At 45.8% G+C, this 17,678-nt stretch overlaps 1 protein-coding gene across 1 annotated transcript in view; it reads right to left on the bottom strand.

Annotated features, from left to right (window-relative positions):
• The window catches only part of LOC124788364 (shootin-1-like), a 291,408-nt gene that overhangs the window by 97,782 nt on the left and 175,948 nt on the right, over positions 1 to 17,678 (bottom strand). The gene's annotated exons all lie outside the window — the stretch shown is intronic.

Here is a 17,678-nt window from a genome sequence, read left to right as displayed (position 1 = left end):
ATTATAAGAAAAGTTTCTCGTTTGTTGTCTTGTCATTCCACCAAATTTTTAATATTCTTCCGTAATACCACATCTCAAACGCTTCGACTCTCTTATTTTATGGTTAACCCAGAGTCCATGATTCACTTCGACACACAGCTGTGTTCCGGACTTATTTACTCGAAAATTACTTTCTAAAATTAAGGCTTACGTTTGATAGTAGCCGTCTTGTGGTCGTCTTTGCCCGTACTAACGAGTTCCTTATGTCTTCGTAACCTCATCCATCACGCATTATTTCGCTTGCAAGATAGCAGAATTCGTTCGTTGCTTCTTCAATATACCGGTTGAAGTAGAGGGGAATTTTTACCTTGCCGCCTTTTCTATCCCACCAATTCTCTCTCCGTCTTCCATTCTTGTGCACGTTGTATATGGCACGTCTGCAATGTTAATTAACCAGTACGATGCTGGAAATAACAGAGTAATCTTTGATCTAGCCTACTACAGTTCTTATGAGTTCAGTGACTTTCTTACGATCAGTACGCGTTTCCTATTCCCACCACAAGACTGCGCTTTTCCTCATTGCCTGTTACACTGCTCTGCACAAGTACCTTGTTTCTAAATTGCGTCCGAAGCTGTGTTCAGTGTTCACTTTCAATAGGTGCCGCTCTTCGCTGAAGCGGCAACGACGAAATATTGCAGTAAAATCCTCCAGCTCTTCAAGAGAGCCTTTAAGAAAGCCAGTGACTAGTCTTTATTAAGATGGGAACGCACGTCTGGTTGTGTGTATTGTCTTCTCCTGGGACAGTCCCAGAGCTGCTGCGGTGAGAAAAGCTGCAAACTGATTTCTGAGTAGAAGCAAAAGCAGGGTTTCATTCCCAAGAGATTAACTGATGTTTGTGGAACAGCGTTTTCCACTAATGCTGAAAGCTGAGGTTGTATTATGCAGTAAGGGGTAATGTAAGGTGAACATTCAAAATGTAGCACCGCACAGTCTATTCTGAGAATACTTTTACGCAACACTGCATAATTTGTTGTCAATATATGCATAAAAACAACTTCAGAGTGAGCTGTTTTTCCCTGAGACATCTTTCTCAGTCTCAGCCTTCGCACTTTCTAAAATATCACTGTGTCAGTTACACCACTTTTATCTTCGTAACGACTTCGATGCAACGCCCTTGTAACATGCTGGAAGAGGTAGAAATTTGAATGCACAAGATGTAAACTGTAGTGAGGACACTGTACGCTTCACTCGTTACCTGTTTATAGCAACTTTTTCTGGTTAAGCATGTTTGAAACGATAAAAGAATTACGATTACGGATTTCCCCATGCCTCAGATGTGTGACTGGGTGTTGTGGCGCAGTGATTCGTACTCTTATTCGAACGAACGGTTTTCATATCCTCGTCGGCCAACGTGATTCAAGTTTTTTCGTGGTTTCTCTTCAGGTTAATATCAGGACGTTTCCTACTACAAGGGCACAGTCGACTTCACTCTCCATCCATGCCCATGTGGATTTGTTCTCCATCTGTAACCATCTCACATTACATATTCCCAGTTGGCCTGCACTTGCACGTTTATTTTGTCTAGTGACTATTGGTTTCACTACCAAGTACCATCATCAGGCAAGTGGTGAAGCTACTCGGGTAACCGAATCTAACGATTGCCTGCCAAGGCATAGAATGGTGTTGGTACATAATACAGGAAACCGGTAGTTTAATTCATTAGACAAAATAGCTGTGCGACTACAGAGTAAAGTACATATTATTTCTAATCAGCTCGATGCGAACCGGACGTTTACCTCTAAGTTTTTCTTTAATGTGAGGAAACATTAGTCCTTCCACAACTAAAGCAAATTTGTTCTGGACTGCCAGTAAATGTAAAAACTAACTACCTGTGCTCTATAATGATGCTCACGTGCCTCCAATGGGTCTAATCCAATTTTAAACGCTTTCGTCACTTTTTGGTCTACATGACCGTGAATTTTCATATCGATTTGGCCAAAATCAGCTTCAGATCAAAAACAGCTTCATATTTCTCGAAAAAGAATATCGTATTTTAAAGTTTTGTCATCTGTGTCGAATAGGTAACCTTTGTTACACAGTTCCCTCTATTTATCCCATAATTTAATTTTGGTTTGGATATTCAGTCTGGCGTACAAGCCGAATGGAACGACTTTCTCATTATTACTAGGATTCCTAAGTTCAGTTTAGTGTCTTTCTAATGTACCTCGTTCACGTACCAGCGAGCAGCCGATATCTTCTTCCACACACGCACATAGACACATACAACGGAGACAGAAATATTATATTCAATGCGAACAAAGATCAGCTGAGTTACAATAAAAAATAACTTGCTGTAGACTAATGTGCATACTTACTACAGCAAAGTTATTATCATTGTAACGGATTTGATCTTACAGTTAAATTACCATTGTTCTACGCACAAATGCGCAATTTCTAGCTTTACTTCCTTTACTTCCTATGGGCATTTCCCATTGTTATTTGGCATGATACGCTGACTGTCACTCTTAAAATTTCGTATTCATAGCGAGATTTCCCTTAAAGAACACATGAGTTTATCTGGATCTTCACTATTTTTATTACCATTAGCAAGAAATTCAGTCAAAGTCGTCGAATGAAGTTTCAGTAACGAATGCTAGCTACGGTCGGAGGTTCGAATCCTGCCTCCGGCATGGATGTGTGTGATGTCCTTAGGTTAGTTAGGTTTAAGTAGTTCTAAGTTCTAGGGGACTGATGACCTCAGCAGCTAAGTCCCATAGTACTCAGAGCCATCTGAACCATTTTTGAACGAATGCTACTCAGGAAGTTAGGTGAAGTTCCGCTATTTTTGAGAACAATGGGACAGCCAGTGCATGCGCTGGAGGAAAATCACTTTTGAAACATTGAAGCGTTGGGAGTTGCATCTTTGTTAAGACACAAACGAAAATGCCTGGCATTATTTTTTCAGCCAACCGCTGTATTGTTTCTTTTACAGTCCAAGTAAACTCATTGAATATGGGTATCATCCATGTTATTGTACACAAATATTGATTAGTCGAAGGCTCACAGGAGAAAGTATGTTTTTGTTACAACGATCAAGATAGAAAGAAATATTGGTTTTTGCTATTGTTTTCGGCTTTCAAACCTTATAATAAAATTATTAAAACGTCATTCAGAGCACTGGTTCCATTGGACAAGGATGGCGACAGGAGCGAATCGTCGACGTTTTTTAAGTATCCTTCAAGAAATTTTGTCTGTACTGATTACTGAGCAACAGTGGAAAACCTTACTGAAGACAGCCAACGGCGACTGAAACTCCGCTCTATCTGAATGAACATCCAGTGTCTTAACCGCCGCGCTTGGTAGAGAACAAGTAGCGTAATCTATGATAACTGTGACGTCTTAATAGTAGCCAGTACGGCTGTGCTCTCGCGGCGATCTAATGGGACTTGCAGGGCATTTTTGCTAGCAGCAAGACACTAACATACAGCCGTGTCAGCAGAGATGCGGCCTTTATGAAGCGAATGCTAAACGCAACGGAACTGGGGAGGGGGGGAGGGGAGGCGGAGAGAGAGGAGACAGAGTTGTGGTGTGCGTGCGTGTGTGTGTGTGTGTGTGTGTGTAAAAAAGTGGGGAGAGAGAGGGCGAACGCGTGTTTCATTCAGATAAAGCATGTCTCAGAGCGTCCTTGCTCTTCCATTTCATAGTCCCCCCCCCAGCAAGTGTCAACTTATCAGTCAGCGCCAAGTTGGGGTCGTATTTCAGTGGTTCATGTTACGTAGTATACCGTTACTTCCCAAAGAAAACGCTTCACCTACAGCACAAATTTGGCAAGCTATCAGAATATCGTATCACTAACATTAAAAATTGAAAAATTGGTCATCCTATGTAGGACAAAACATCTGGTTTTCCGACCTAAATGATGGCGCGCTGACAGTAAAAAGCGAGAAAGCGTTATCTTTACCGTAATTCCTGTACAATTGCGATGTGGGGGGTGGGAGTATCTTCTCGAGGAGTTCATGTTGGTCGGCAAATAAGCCACATGCAAGATGTGATCATTATTGTCTGATTTGATTCTCGGCCTGGACCTAGCCTTTAAGGTTGACGTCACAACTTAGGCTTCTGTATCCGGTGTCTTTAAACGTAAATGTTCAGCGCAGAAGACGAATTGCACTTTGTAGAGGGTAGGTCCACTTTTTATGTTGTTAACCCCTTGAAGAGAGAAAGGAAGTGTGTTTGTAATCTGGTGACCGCACATATCCTGCTCCTATCGAAATGCACCAAGAGTACATAAGAACTTAATGTCTTCATGCGACAAATGGATCATCATTAAAGGGGCATATACCGTCATTCCAGTGACACTTAAGAGGATTTTTGAATTTAAACTTAGGGCACTAATACATAGAGTGTGGCTCAGAAACTGTCCATCCCCATATCCCCAGCACTTCTTGAGCTCGCATTCGGGAGCACGACTGCTCAAACCCGCGTCCGGCCATCCATATTTGGTTTTTCCGTGATTTCCCTAAATCGCTCCAGGCAAATTCGGGATGGTTCCTTTGAAAGGACTCGGCCGATTTTCTTCTCCATCCTTGACGCAATCCGAGCATGTGCTTCGACTCTAATGACCTTAATGTTGACGGGACACTGAAACCGATCTTTCTTCCTTTTTGCATTGTTGAGGGTGCGTTCTCTCCTTCCAGGGATCGCCGCTACTATGAATATACATCAGCTGCAAATCGGGGTCAAAATTGTCGGTCTTAACTAGAGATGACCAGCAAGAGTCCACCAGCAATATCTCAGAGACGAACGTTGAGTCGAGAGCTGTGTGTGATGGACTACCATTAAAACCGCTATTGTTAACACTTCCATAAATTAGGTCTTTTTGAATTTAGCTCTGTGCCTCAAAGCCGTACCTAGAGTGCATCTAGAAGTACAAACACTGATGAGGCAAAAAATTAAGCCCACCTGGTTAATGGCAGGTTGGCCCACTTTTGGAACGCAATTAAACAGAGCTTCTGCGTGATATAGATTCGACAAGTCCTTGATACGTTGCCGGTGGTACATAACACCAGATGTGTACGCCCAGGTCACGCCAATCCCATACATTATTGGCTGGGGTTTGTAGACGCGGATCTGGTGTTCAGATCAAGCGAATTTGGTGACCAAGGCAACAACTATCATGCTCGTCAAACTACTGCAGCACAGTCCTGGTCTTGCAACACGGACTCATATTCTGCAGAAAGATGCCATCGCCCTCGGGGAAGACATCAAGTGCGAAGGGACGCATGTAGTCCACAGTAACGTTCATTTAGTCCACAGCTGTCACTGTGCCTTCGATCACTATCACAGATCCCCTGGGAGCCCAGGTAAATGCCTGGGTGGAGGTGTATTTGAACGTCACCATCGACCTGGTCTAACAATACACATGATCCATCCGACCAGATGTCTATTGATCTACAGTCCAATTTTGCCCATTGCAATAGAGATTGACGATGTCGTTGGGTCAACACGGGAAGAGTCCTACGCTTAACAATTTTCACTGAACGGTGGGCTCCGAAATACGTGTGCCTGCACGACCATTGTACTCTGTAGTCAAATCTGCTACAGGTTGCCGGCTATCCTTTTTTACATAGCGGGCAAGGCTCCGACTTCAGCGTTCTGTAATCAAGCGTGGACGTCAGACATCTTGTCTCCTATTCGTGGTTTCACTGTATTTCAACCACTTTACGTAAGTTCTCACGAACTTCGCACGCGAACATCCGACAGACTTCGCTTTTTCCAAGGTGCCGGAGCAAAACAATCTGCCCTTTGTCAAAGTCACTTATGTTAATGGATTTCTGCATTTGCGGCCAGTATTGTCGCTGACTACACTAAGGTGACGGAAGACACGGGATACTTCCTAATATCGTCTCCGACCTCCTTTTTCCCAGCATAGTGCAACAACTCGACGTGGAAAGGACTCAACAAGTCGTTGGAACTCCCCTGCAGAAACATTGAGCCATGTTGCCTCTACAGCCGTCCATAACTGCGAAAGTGTTGCCGTGCGCGATTCTCCCATAAATGTTCGATAGGATACACGTCAGGCGATCTGGGTGGCCAAGTCATACGCGCTAATTCTCCAAACCAATCGTGAATAACGGTGTCCCGGTGTTACGGTGCATTGACACCTATAAAAATTCCATCACTGTTTGGGAACGCGAACTCCATTAGCGGCTGCAAATGAAGCAGCCGAACATAACCATTTCCAGTCAGTGCTCGGTTCAGTTGGACCAGAGGACCCACATTCCATGTAAGCGCAGCCTACATCATTATGCAGCCACCACCAGCTTGCACAGTGCCTTGTTGACAACATGGAACCATGGCTTCGTGGGATCTGCACCACACTTGGACCCTACCATCAGCTCTTACCAACTGAAATCGGGACCCATCTGACCAGGCCACGGTTTTCCAGCCGTCTAGGGTCCAACCGATATGGTCACAAGCACAGGAGAGGCGCTGCAGGCGATGTCGTGCTATTAGCAAAGGCACTCGCGTTGGTCGCCGGCTGCCATAGCCCATAACGACAAATTTTGCCGCTCCTGAAGATTTCCGGAACGAGTGTCAGATGCGTCTAGCTCCAACTACCATACCGCGTTCAAAGTCTATTAATTCCCGTGGTACGACCATAATCACGTCGGAAACCTGTTCACACGCACCACTGGAGTACAAATAACAGCTCCGCCAATGCACTGACGTGATAAACCTTGTGTACCCGATACTACCGCCATCTGTATATGTACATATCGCTATCCCATGACTTTTCTCGGCTCAGTGTATTTCCCCATAGGTCTCTGCTCCACTATACACTTTCCTTGTCGCGTCATAGTACGCCCCCGGTAGCTGAGTGGTCAGCGTGACAGACTGTCAATCCAAAGGGCCCGGGTTCGATTCCCGGCTGGGTCGGAGATTTTCTCCGCTCAGGGACTGGGTGTTGTGTTGTCCTAATCATCATCATTTCATCCCCATCGACGCGCAGGTCGCCGAAGTGGCGTCAAATCGAAAGACCTGCACCAGGCGAACGGTCTACCCGACGGGAGGCCCTAGCCACACGACATATCATTTCATTGTCGCGTCATGTGGCCGGGTCACAATTTCTTGCATCACCAGTGTATGCACGCTACCTCGTAAAGCATTAGAGCGTGGCTGACAGAACTTAGTGCCGTATTCGCAATGTCATGTCCTATTCCATTAAATACTGAGCATGAGAAAATCACTGTCCTTGTGTCTCAGTATGCACCCTAACATTCTTTATCTTACTGTCATGGTCCCTAAGCAAAATACACGATGATGGCAGCGGAGAGGTCGCAGTCTTGCTCCGAAACAAGCACTCGAAATGTATCCAACAGCATTTCGCGAGAACGACATTTCATTTCTTCAAAAGAGTCCCACTCAGGTTTCCCGAGTACCTCAATTACACTTTCGTATAAACTGTCGCAAGTCTCTGAATTGATAAGGACTCCAAACGCTTGAAAAAGCCTCTTAAAATTGGCTGCACTAGCGTCTTGGTAAGTTATTTCCTTTACAGAACTCTATCAGAAATTCTAAGTCTTCCAACCTTTTCCCAAATACTGATTTTAAGTGTTCGTCCCGCGACATTCTTTTAAATAATGAAATGATATGACGTCCACATGAAGTCTGATTTGGTGAACAACCGCAGCTGAGGATCATATTGAAAAGATTCGGAAAACTACTTCAGTTGTAAGAGATATTTTAGTAGCACGACTAGTTTCAAAGACTACCACTTCATTATCGGGTGGCCCACGTTATATGATTTGTCAAGTTATCGGTGTGGGATGGGTGGGCCAGCAAATCGTAACACATTTAACTTACGCTTACGTGACATATGGCGGGCCTATCTCGCCAGTGCACTCGAAACTGCTGCGATTTTCGTCTGCAGTTCTGTGTAATCGATGTTTTATTCTCTTTGTAAATAGAAGTGACTCCGCTCTTTTCAAGTCACGCAGAACTAATGACAAAGAAAGATACTGAAACTTCCTGGCAGATTAAAACTGTGTGCCGGACCGAGACTCGAACTCGGGACCTTTGCCTTTCGCGGGCAAGTGTTCTACCAAGTGAGCTACCCAAGCACGACTCACGACCCGTCCTCACAATTTTACTTCCGCCAGTGTCTCGTCTCTTACCCTCCAAACTTCACAGAAGTTCTCCTGTGAAAGTTGCAGAACTGCCAGGAAGTTTCAAAATCAGCGCACACTCCGCTGCAGAGTGAAAATTTCATTCTGGAAACATCCCCCTGGCTGTGGCTAAGCCATGTCTCCGCAATATCCTTTCTTCCAGTAGTGCTACTTCGTCAAGTTTCGCAGAACTTCTGTGAAGTTTGGAAGGTAGGAGAGGAGTAACTGGCGGAAGAAAAATTGTGAGGACGGGTCGTGAGTCGTGCCTGGGTAGCTCACTTGGTAGAGCACTTTCCCGCTAAAGGCAAAAGTCCCGAGTTCGAGTCTCGGTCCGGCACACAGTTTTAATCTGCCAGGAAGTTTCAAAATCAGCGCACACTTCGCTGCAGAGTGAAAATTTCATTCTGGAAAGAAAGATATTTCTGAGTTATAGGAGCGAATAGAAACTGGTCATGTACAAGACAGAGAAAAAATTGATTACAATTTCAGGCAAATTGGATGATTTATTGAAGGGAAAGAGTTTCACAAATTGAGCAAGTCAATAACGCATTTATTCACCCCTGGCTCCTATGCCAGCAGTTATTCGGCTTCAACTGACTGATGGAGCTGTTGGATGTCCTCCTGTGGTATATCGTGCCAAATTCTGTCCAATTGGCGCATTAGATCTCAAAATTCCGATATAGTTTGAGGGCCCCGCCGATAACGCTCCAAACGTTCTCAGTTGGGGAGAGATTCGGCATCCTTGCTGGCGGAGGTAGGGTTTGGCAAGCAGAAAGACAAACAGTAGAAACTCTGACCATGTGCGGGCGGGCAATATCTTGCTGAAATGTAAGCCCAGGATGGCTTATCATAAAGGACGACAAAACGGAGCGTAGATTATAGTCGATGTACCTCTGTGCTGTAAGGGCCTGCGGATTACGATCACAGTGGTCCTCCTGTGAAAAGAAATGGCACTCCAGACCACCACTCCTGATTGTCGGACCGTAAGGCGGGCGAGCGGGCGACAATAAGGTTGGCATCCCACCGCTGTCTGGGGCGTCTCCACACACGTCTTCACTGGTCATCGGGGTTCAGTTCAAAGCCGGCCTCATCACTGAAGACAACAGCACTCCAGTCAATGAGATTCCAGGATGAAGACAAGTCTGGAGTGCTCTGGACAGCGGTCAGGTACCAACCTGACTGTCACACGCCATAGGGCTCGTCAACCACGAGAGATGACCAAGGGTGCCATGTCATTTCGCAGCAGGACCCCTTTGTCATCCATGGCACTCTTTCAGCACAGTGGTACGTCGACGATATTCTACGCCCCGCTCTGTTGCCCTCCATGGCAAGCCACCCCTGGGATTACATTTCATCAAGAAAGTGTCCACCAGCAAACGGCGAGAGCTACTGCTTGTCTTCGTGCTTCTCAAACCCTACATTTGCCAGCAAGATCGCCGGATCTCTTCCCAGTTGAGAACTTCTGGGGCATTATGGACAGGGCTCTCCAATCATTTCGGGATTTTAACGATCTAACGCGCCAACTGGACAGTATTTGGCACAACATCCCTCAGGAGGGCATCCAACAGCTCCATCAGTCAGTTGAAGCCGAATAATGCTGGCATAGGGGCCAGGGGTGAATAAATGCGTTACTGACTTGCTCAATTTGTGAAACTCTTTCCCTTCAATAAATCATTCAATTTGTCTGAAATTGTAATCAATTTTTTCTCCTATAACTCAGAAATATCTTTCTTCCCAGAATGAAATTTTCACTCTGCTTCGAAGTGTGCGCTGATTTTGAAACTTCCTGGCAGATTATCAATCAATGTCAAGCCGAATAATTGCTTGCTTAAGGCCAGAGATGGACCAACGTTTTACTGACTTGCTCAATTTGTGAAGGTCTTTCTCACGAATAAATCATCCGATTCTTCTAAAACTGTAATCATTTATTTGCCTGTACATGTACGTCACATCTACTGACTTCCGTCCTATTCTTTCTTGTAGTTTATGAGATAGAAAAGGGCTAATTACGCAAAGCATTCAGAGTTAAAATCAGAATGTAATTACATCAGTTTCCGTGTCTTGTTTGCTGTGAGTAGTCTTAATTGTTTTTGAGATCGGGGAAAGATAATATCAATATCTCTCAAACGCAAAAGTGTTATACGTTTGTTCAAATATTGTATTTGTTGCACTGTAGTAATATACTGTTGAGGAGTGTGTGCAGTTTCACGTGGGCTGTATTAAAACTGGATTCGTGTCAACCTGGCTGTTTCCCGTGCCGCGGATACAGCCCTCGTGTATGGACTGCAAAGACCTTCCTTCACCCGGCAAGGACGACTCGCCGTTCTAAGCGATGAATTCTGGCCCCGCAGCCTACGTGCTCGCCACCCGAATGGTCCTGCTTAACGAGACAAATGTCGCCTGACTGGTCAGTGTCTGTGGCAAACACCTGTAACGGTCTCTATTAATAGGCTTATACCACTGATTTGTACGGTCTACAGAGCCCAGAAGACGACTTCGTAAAGCAGGTGGAGAAGCATCTACCTGCTACAGCTGATTTCGGAAACCATTGACCTCAAATAGAAGCACGGCACAATACCAAAGGAGAATCGTTGCTACCCAAGGTTAATGGCGTCACTGTTACAAGAAACAAACTTTTTCTCATCGATGTATTTCATCAGATACTTCATGTTGTCTTTCCATTACACAATACTCAGAGTGACTTTTTGTCACAGAATTGCTTAAGAAAAAGGGAAAAAACAGAAACCCTGGATAAGCTGACCGAGCGAGGCGGCACAGTAGTTAGCACACTGGAGTCGCATTCGCGAGGGCGGCGGTTCAAATCCTCGCCCGGTCACCCAGATTTAGGTTTTCGGAGGCTTCTCCAGATAACACCAGCCAAATGCTTGGACGGTTCCTTTGAAAAGCTCATGGCGGATTTCCTTCCCCATCTGTTCGTAATCCGTTAAACTCTAATCTTTCTTTTATTTATTTACTTGTTTATTTATTTTGATCAGCTGGGAATCGAATCGCTTTGGAGTCCCAGTTCGGCACTTGCTGTTTCTTTTGCCTGTTTTCATTTAAAATTCGAGCAACAATGACTTAGTACCAAAAGACGCTGTAAGGTATTCCCCTGCCTTATTATTGCTATTGTTAAGTGGGCTGTTAGTTACCTGATCAACTAGTAGTCTTCACTTAAGTAACGCAATTTCTGCCATTTTCAAGCTCTTCGTACAATGTATTTAGTTGTCAGAAGTGATTTTCTCCCTTTTTTAAAATTATTTAGACTGTATTTCACATGAACTTCGATACCAACGTAGATCATGATTGAAATCCCAATGTATTCAAAAGAGAAATACAGTTACATTTAGAACAAATGCCCCAGGCGGGGACGAGCAGTGGAATCTTTACAGGTTGTTATTCTGTATGCCCTGAGTAGCTCGAAGTCCGAAAATTTCTGTTTTTTTCCCCACTTAATTTATTATATGATCTGTGACAGAAGAGCATTACAAATCATGACTGCTTCTAATAAGAAGGATATTGAGCTTGACACCCGTCACCATAAAGCTTTCTCAGCGAAAGTACTGCAACGGAAACGGGAAAAGGAAGCGGTAAATTTGTTATGATCAGTGCTCGATACGCTTGGCGATTCTTAAATGGTACTGCGAGCACTGAACCTGTGACTGACTAGTGGAATGGCGCACGGCGTTCCAGTGAGTCTACTTTCACACTGTCTTCTATGCTGGGTGTACCAGACCTTCAGGATCAAAACCATAGATTGGAAATTTGTGGTGAGGTCTTATGGGACCAAACTGCTGAGGTCATTGGTCCCTAAGCGTACATACTACTTAATCTGACTTAAACTAACTTATACTAAGGACAACACACACATCCATGCCCGAGGAAGAACCTCCGTGGGCCGAAGGGGGGGGGGGGGGGGGGGGGGGGGGGGTGCGCACGGCCCGTGACCATGACAAGGCGCCCTAGACAGCGCGGCCACCAAAGAGATCTCTAATCCCACAATGAGTGCTTTGAGATGAGCTACTAATGGTCGTACATGAATATTTAGGTTGTTACTAACAAACAGATTACATCTTGCAGTAGCATATCAGTCTCGTAGTAGCAGTCAAAAGTGACAACTGCCAATCTCAATGCAAGTATTACAGTGGAGTACAAAAATTTGCGGCACTTTCTAAAATATCCCTTTGTCTATTTTAAAGCGAGACACACAGCTGAGGACCCTACCAACCGATTCTTCAATTTCTGCGGTCGTTTCATACACCAACGACCCTTTTTGATCTTAAATCAACAACAATGTAGGAGTTAGGTTCGGTGATCGTGCTGGATTTAGTACAGAACCTACTATTCCAGGCCAACGGTGACAATATCTGTGGTTCTAGTGCTCAAGCACAATATAATATCCTACTTCGATGGTACACCGCCGTGACGGACGCACAGCCTCTTGCAGACAGCAAGAGGTACAATGGATTGAAGCCTCCTCGGTTTTTCAGACAGATAATCGGTCTGACTGACACAACATTTCATTAACGTACCTCAAGTACACACCACTGACGGAACTGAGTTTTGTATTGAAAATCGTTTGATCCCATTGCTAACACATCCAGTTTACAGACCTGTGCCTTGCACGTTTTGCTTATTTAGGATATAAGTTATGCCACGCCTGCTCGACCTGTTCACGTAGTGGTTGACTGACGAGTCACACAAGTCACTTCTTGTCCCATCACATCCCACACGTGCTCGATTGGAGGAAAGTCCGGAGATCGTGCTGGCCAGTTGAGCTGCTGCATGTCTTGCAGAGCACGTTGAGTTCGACTGGCAGTGCGTGGGCGAGCATTATCCTGTTGGAGCAACACATCACCTTTCTGCCGCAAGAACGGCAAAAGAACGAGTCTAACCACATTCTGCATGTACCGAATGCTGGTTAATGTCCCCTCCGGAAACACCAAAGGCGAACGAGAGTTGTAGCTTATCGCACCCTGGGGTGAGACCAGTGTCTCTTGGACGAATGCCGTCTGAGAGACAGCACTCACCACGTCTACGTTGTACGCGCAGACAACCGTCACTTACGTGCATACAGACTCTGCTTTCTTCGCAGAAGACCAAAGGGCGCCTTTCTATCTTCCAACTGATCCTCTGACGACACCGGTCGAGCCAGGCATGTCGATGCTGTGGCGAGAGTGGAAGATGGGCTTGAGGTGTTCTGACACACCACTCCTTTTTAAACATTGTCAGACATCAGCAAAAACACCCTGTGAGTGCGTTAGCGTCACAAGAATAAATTAATGGGGTAGGAGTGGATCCTTATTCTACGACAGAGCACATCGGTGCTTATCTGTAGAAAATTAGTCTTTTTTTATTACACTACTGGCCATTAAAACTGCTAAACCACGAAGATGACGTGCTACAGACGCGAAATTTAACCGACAGGAAGAAGATGCTGTGATATGCAAATTATTAGCTTTTCAGAGCATTCACACAAGGTTGGCGCCGGTGGCGACACCTACAACGTGCTGACATCAGGAAAGTTTCCAACCGATTTCTCATACACAAACAGCAGTTGACCAGCGTTGCCTGGTGAAATTTGTTGTGATGCCTTGTCTAAGGAGGAGAAATGCGTACCATCACGTTTCCGACTTTGATAAAGGTCGGATTGTAGCCTATCGCGATTGCGGTTTATCGTATCGCGACAATGCTGCTCGCGTTGGTCGACATCCAATGACTGTTAGCAAAATATGGAATCGGTGGGTTCAGGAGGGTAATACGGAACGCCGTGCTGGCTCCCAACGGCCTCGTATCACTAGCAGTCGAGATCACAGGCATCTCATCCGCATGGCTGTAACGGATCGTGCAGCCGCGTCTCGATCCCTGAGTCAACAGATGGGGACGTTTGCAAGACAACAACCATCTGCACAAACAGTTCGATGACGTTTGCAGCAGCATGGACTATCAGATCGGAGACCATGGCTGCGGTTACCCTTGACGCTGCATCACAGACAGGAGCGCCTGCGATGGTTTACTCGACGACGATCCTGTGTGTACGAATGGCAAAACGTCATTTTTTCGGATGAATCCAGGTTCTGTTCACACCATCATGATGGTCGCATCCGTGTTTGCCGACATCGCGGTGAACGCACATTGGAAGCGTGTATTCGTCATCGCCATACTGGCGTATCACCCGGCGTGATGGTATGGGGTGCCATTGGTTACACGTCTCGGTCACCTCTTGTTCGCACTGACGGCACTTCGAACAATGGACGTTATATTTCAGATGTGTTACGCCGTGGCTCTACCCTTCATTCGATCCCTGCGAAACCCTGCATTTCAGCAGGATAATGCACGACCGAATGTTGCAGGTCCTGTACGGGCCTTTCTGGATACAGAAAACGTTCGACTGCTGCCCTGGCCAGCACATTCTCCAGATCTCTCACCAATTGAAAGCGTCTGGTCAATGGTGGCCGAGCAACTGGCTCGTCACAATACGCCAATCACTACTCTTGATGAATTGTGGTATCGTGTTGAAGCTGCGTGGGCAGCTGTACCTGTACACGTAGCCATCCAAGCTCTGTTTGACTCAATGCCCAGGCGTATCAAGGCCGTTATTACAGCCAGAGGTGATTGTTCTGGGTACTGATTTCTCAGGGTCTATGCACCCAAATTGTGTGAAAATGTAACCACATGTCTGTTCTAGTGTAACATATTTGTCCAATGAATACCCGTTTATCAACAACAATATCAAATTTCAATAGAAGGTTCTTTACAAATTTTCTCTCACATCTAGACAGTGAAGCACTGTCTGAGTTGGCCAATATTATGTCAAATCATCCGATTCCAGGTTCTAAGTTCGGTACTATTTAGGCTGACACTCAAGTCTTACGGAGGACGGTTAGCTTTTGTGGCAAGATATGCAAAAGATTACTCAACGTTGCTTATGTTCACAGTGGACGCAAGATGGTGATCCAATATTTTTACGCCTCTGCCAGTGCCCTCTGAAAATCCTATAAAAAGCTAATCAAATCCTTACTGAGTTTATCAGATGAAACTGCCCTATGTTTCTCTTTAGGCGAGAAAACATGCACTAATCCCTAGTCTGGAAAATATGGTGATATACACGAAAAAAAGTGGCTGCTTCGTTTCTCTGCTGTCGGAGCTCAACGACTTTTCACCTAATTTCTAGCTGAATTTTGGAGAAAGAAAACCCACACAAAATTCCTCTTTTTGCGTCGTACAGATCGTGATGCGCCCTGTTCTACACTTGACACTGGTTCAGAGGAGAGGCCCCGAAGTTTTCTGTACTCTGTCTTTCGTAGGAAACTATCCCCCACCTGTGTTCTTTCGTGCTTCGCATCACGGCTATTTTAGACCAAGTGGAGCATTCCTTTCATCTCGTGGAAACTACCCCACCAATCGCAAAGGGCGTACCTTCAAACTGCGCCATAACCTCGCCACTTCTATTCCTTCCGATTTTATTTCAGCCAACCGAACATTTTGTGCCCGCTCCTGACGCCTAAAAGTTACACACGTACATCACGAGAGCACCAAGGACCTATCACATGATCAGAAACGCGACTCTCGTAACTGCATCTCAGGCCTGTTTGTATCCATCTGGAAATTCCCCAACGCAATTTTCTAAAGAATTTCTGCGTTGGAGGCAACGCTTGGCCATCAACTGCTTCCTTCAATGTACAGCCTGGTGCGTTCGCCATCTCCCTCGCCTCAGGTCACCCCTGTTAAAAGCCTTTCACTGTGCGCAATCCGTGGCTGGGTAACTCGAGACCGTCCCAAACTCAAGCGTCTCTTCCACCAGCTTCTTTTCATCTTTTGCTCCTTGACATGCAGGATTTGGGTTCAATGTGTTAATACTGTTGAATCGAGTGCCATACCTTTTTGCATTACACGCACTACATTTTGATAGGCAAATCTACTCACTATCACTAAAGTATGCCTTGCGACATATCCATCTACTCGTTACGATGTATAGAATCTCATGTAAGGCGCGAAAGTAACATTCATTCAAGCTGCCACCTTACGGTGTGTGTGCCTGTAGTCTCACTGCTGATAATCGGTTCGCAACAGTTCGTGTTGACGCGCCTGGACTCACAAGCCCTCTTATCTGTGCTACAGTTACTGTACGATCTGCCACTGCTGCGCTTACAGTATGACGATTCTGGCGGGCGTCTGTGCTGTGTGGACATCCAGAACTTCGTTCATGAGTGTGAGAATGTTCACGTAACGACTGATAACAGCATCTAATACATAAGAAACTATCAGCCTCGATTGCAGTAATAAAACCAACCTTTACAAGGTTTCAGCGCAAGTAATTGAGCCTTCTTCAGAAGATATACCTGATTTTAATATATGTCTACGAGGGCATGGTCTAGAAATACAACTAAAACAGCCTGACTAGGCGTAGTCACATTTTAAAAATGCGGTACATAGGTAATAAGTCACCACCAAGACTTAACCTAAGTTCCGGCAAGCGCCTCGTCTCCATGGACGCCGTGCGGTGGGCCTCGGGAGCTCACGTGAAACTATTCTGAAGAAGGCTCAATTCAAAAAATGGTTCTGAGCACTATGGGACTTAACATCTCAAGTCATCAGTCCCCTAGAACTTAGAACTACTTAAACCTAACTAACCTAAGGACATCACATACATCCATGCCCGAGGCAGGATTCGAACTGCAACCGAAGGCTCAATTACTTGGGCTGAAACCTAGGTAAAGGTTGGTTTCTTTACTGCAATCGAGGCTGATAGTTTCTTACATATTAGATTATCACGATTTCTGGCTGGGCTGCAATGCTGATAGATACCAGCATCGTTGCACAACTGACGCAGCACGCCCAACTTATGTGGCAATTCTCCGAAAGGACCGTCCCGTCACTCGGAGGGCCACAATTTGACCTCTTTCAAACCTGCCCAGTTGGCTGTAGGAAGCATGAGTGTGTCTTCGAGGCATGGTTGGCTGCTTCACACGTTTGCAACGTACAGCCTTCTACCAGTGAGCATACCATATTAAAGGGCAGACACAGATTGTGCTCTGTTAGCTATGCCACTACACTACCTGTTGGCAGATGACGTTGAAACCATTATCAGCACATCTACTCCCCCCCACCCTCCCTCCCAGGCGTCATCGGATCAGAACCGACGTCGACTTTCCAGGTCGACCAATTTTTTTCACGCAGTGCATACTGAAACAACTTTGTCCGTTAGCCTGTCCAGCGCCTTCCTAAGGTTTGGGTAGGTTTCCTTGTGCGTAATGCGCCCACACGCAGAACTCGGCCTGCTGTAACGTCGCAGGCGGTGCCCTTGTCCTCCAGCACCACCTACTCGGGCAGCGCAGGTGTCTGCAGAGGCGTCGCTGTGACCATCTGGAGCCTGGGCAAAGCTGGCTGGCACAGCCGCCCCGTCCTTCGGCCGCTAGAGCGGCATCGCGTGCGCCGCCAAGGTGACAGGGGCGCTGCTGCCGGCACACCGCTTGAGAATGCGAACGGCTATAAAAACAAAGGAACGGGAAACTGCGCGCCGGCACCGC

The sequence above is a fragment of the Schistocerca piceifrons genome, chromosome 3 (genome assembly GCF_021461385.2).
Source record: "Schistocerca piceifrons isolate TAMUIC-IGC-003096 chromosome 3, iqSchPice1.1, whole genome shotgun sequence".
Classification (NCBI taxonomy): domain Eukaryota; kingdom Metazoa; phylum Arthropoda; class Insecta; order Orthoptera; family Acrididae; genus Schistocerca; species Schistocerca piceifrons.
Note: the sequence above shows the minus strand (reverse complement) of the source record. Positions and strands in the feature narration are given on the sequence as shown.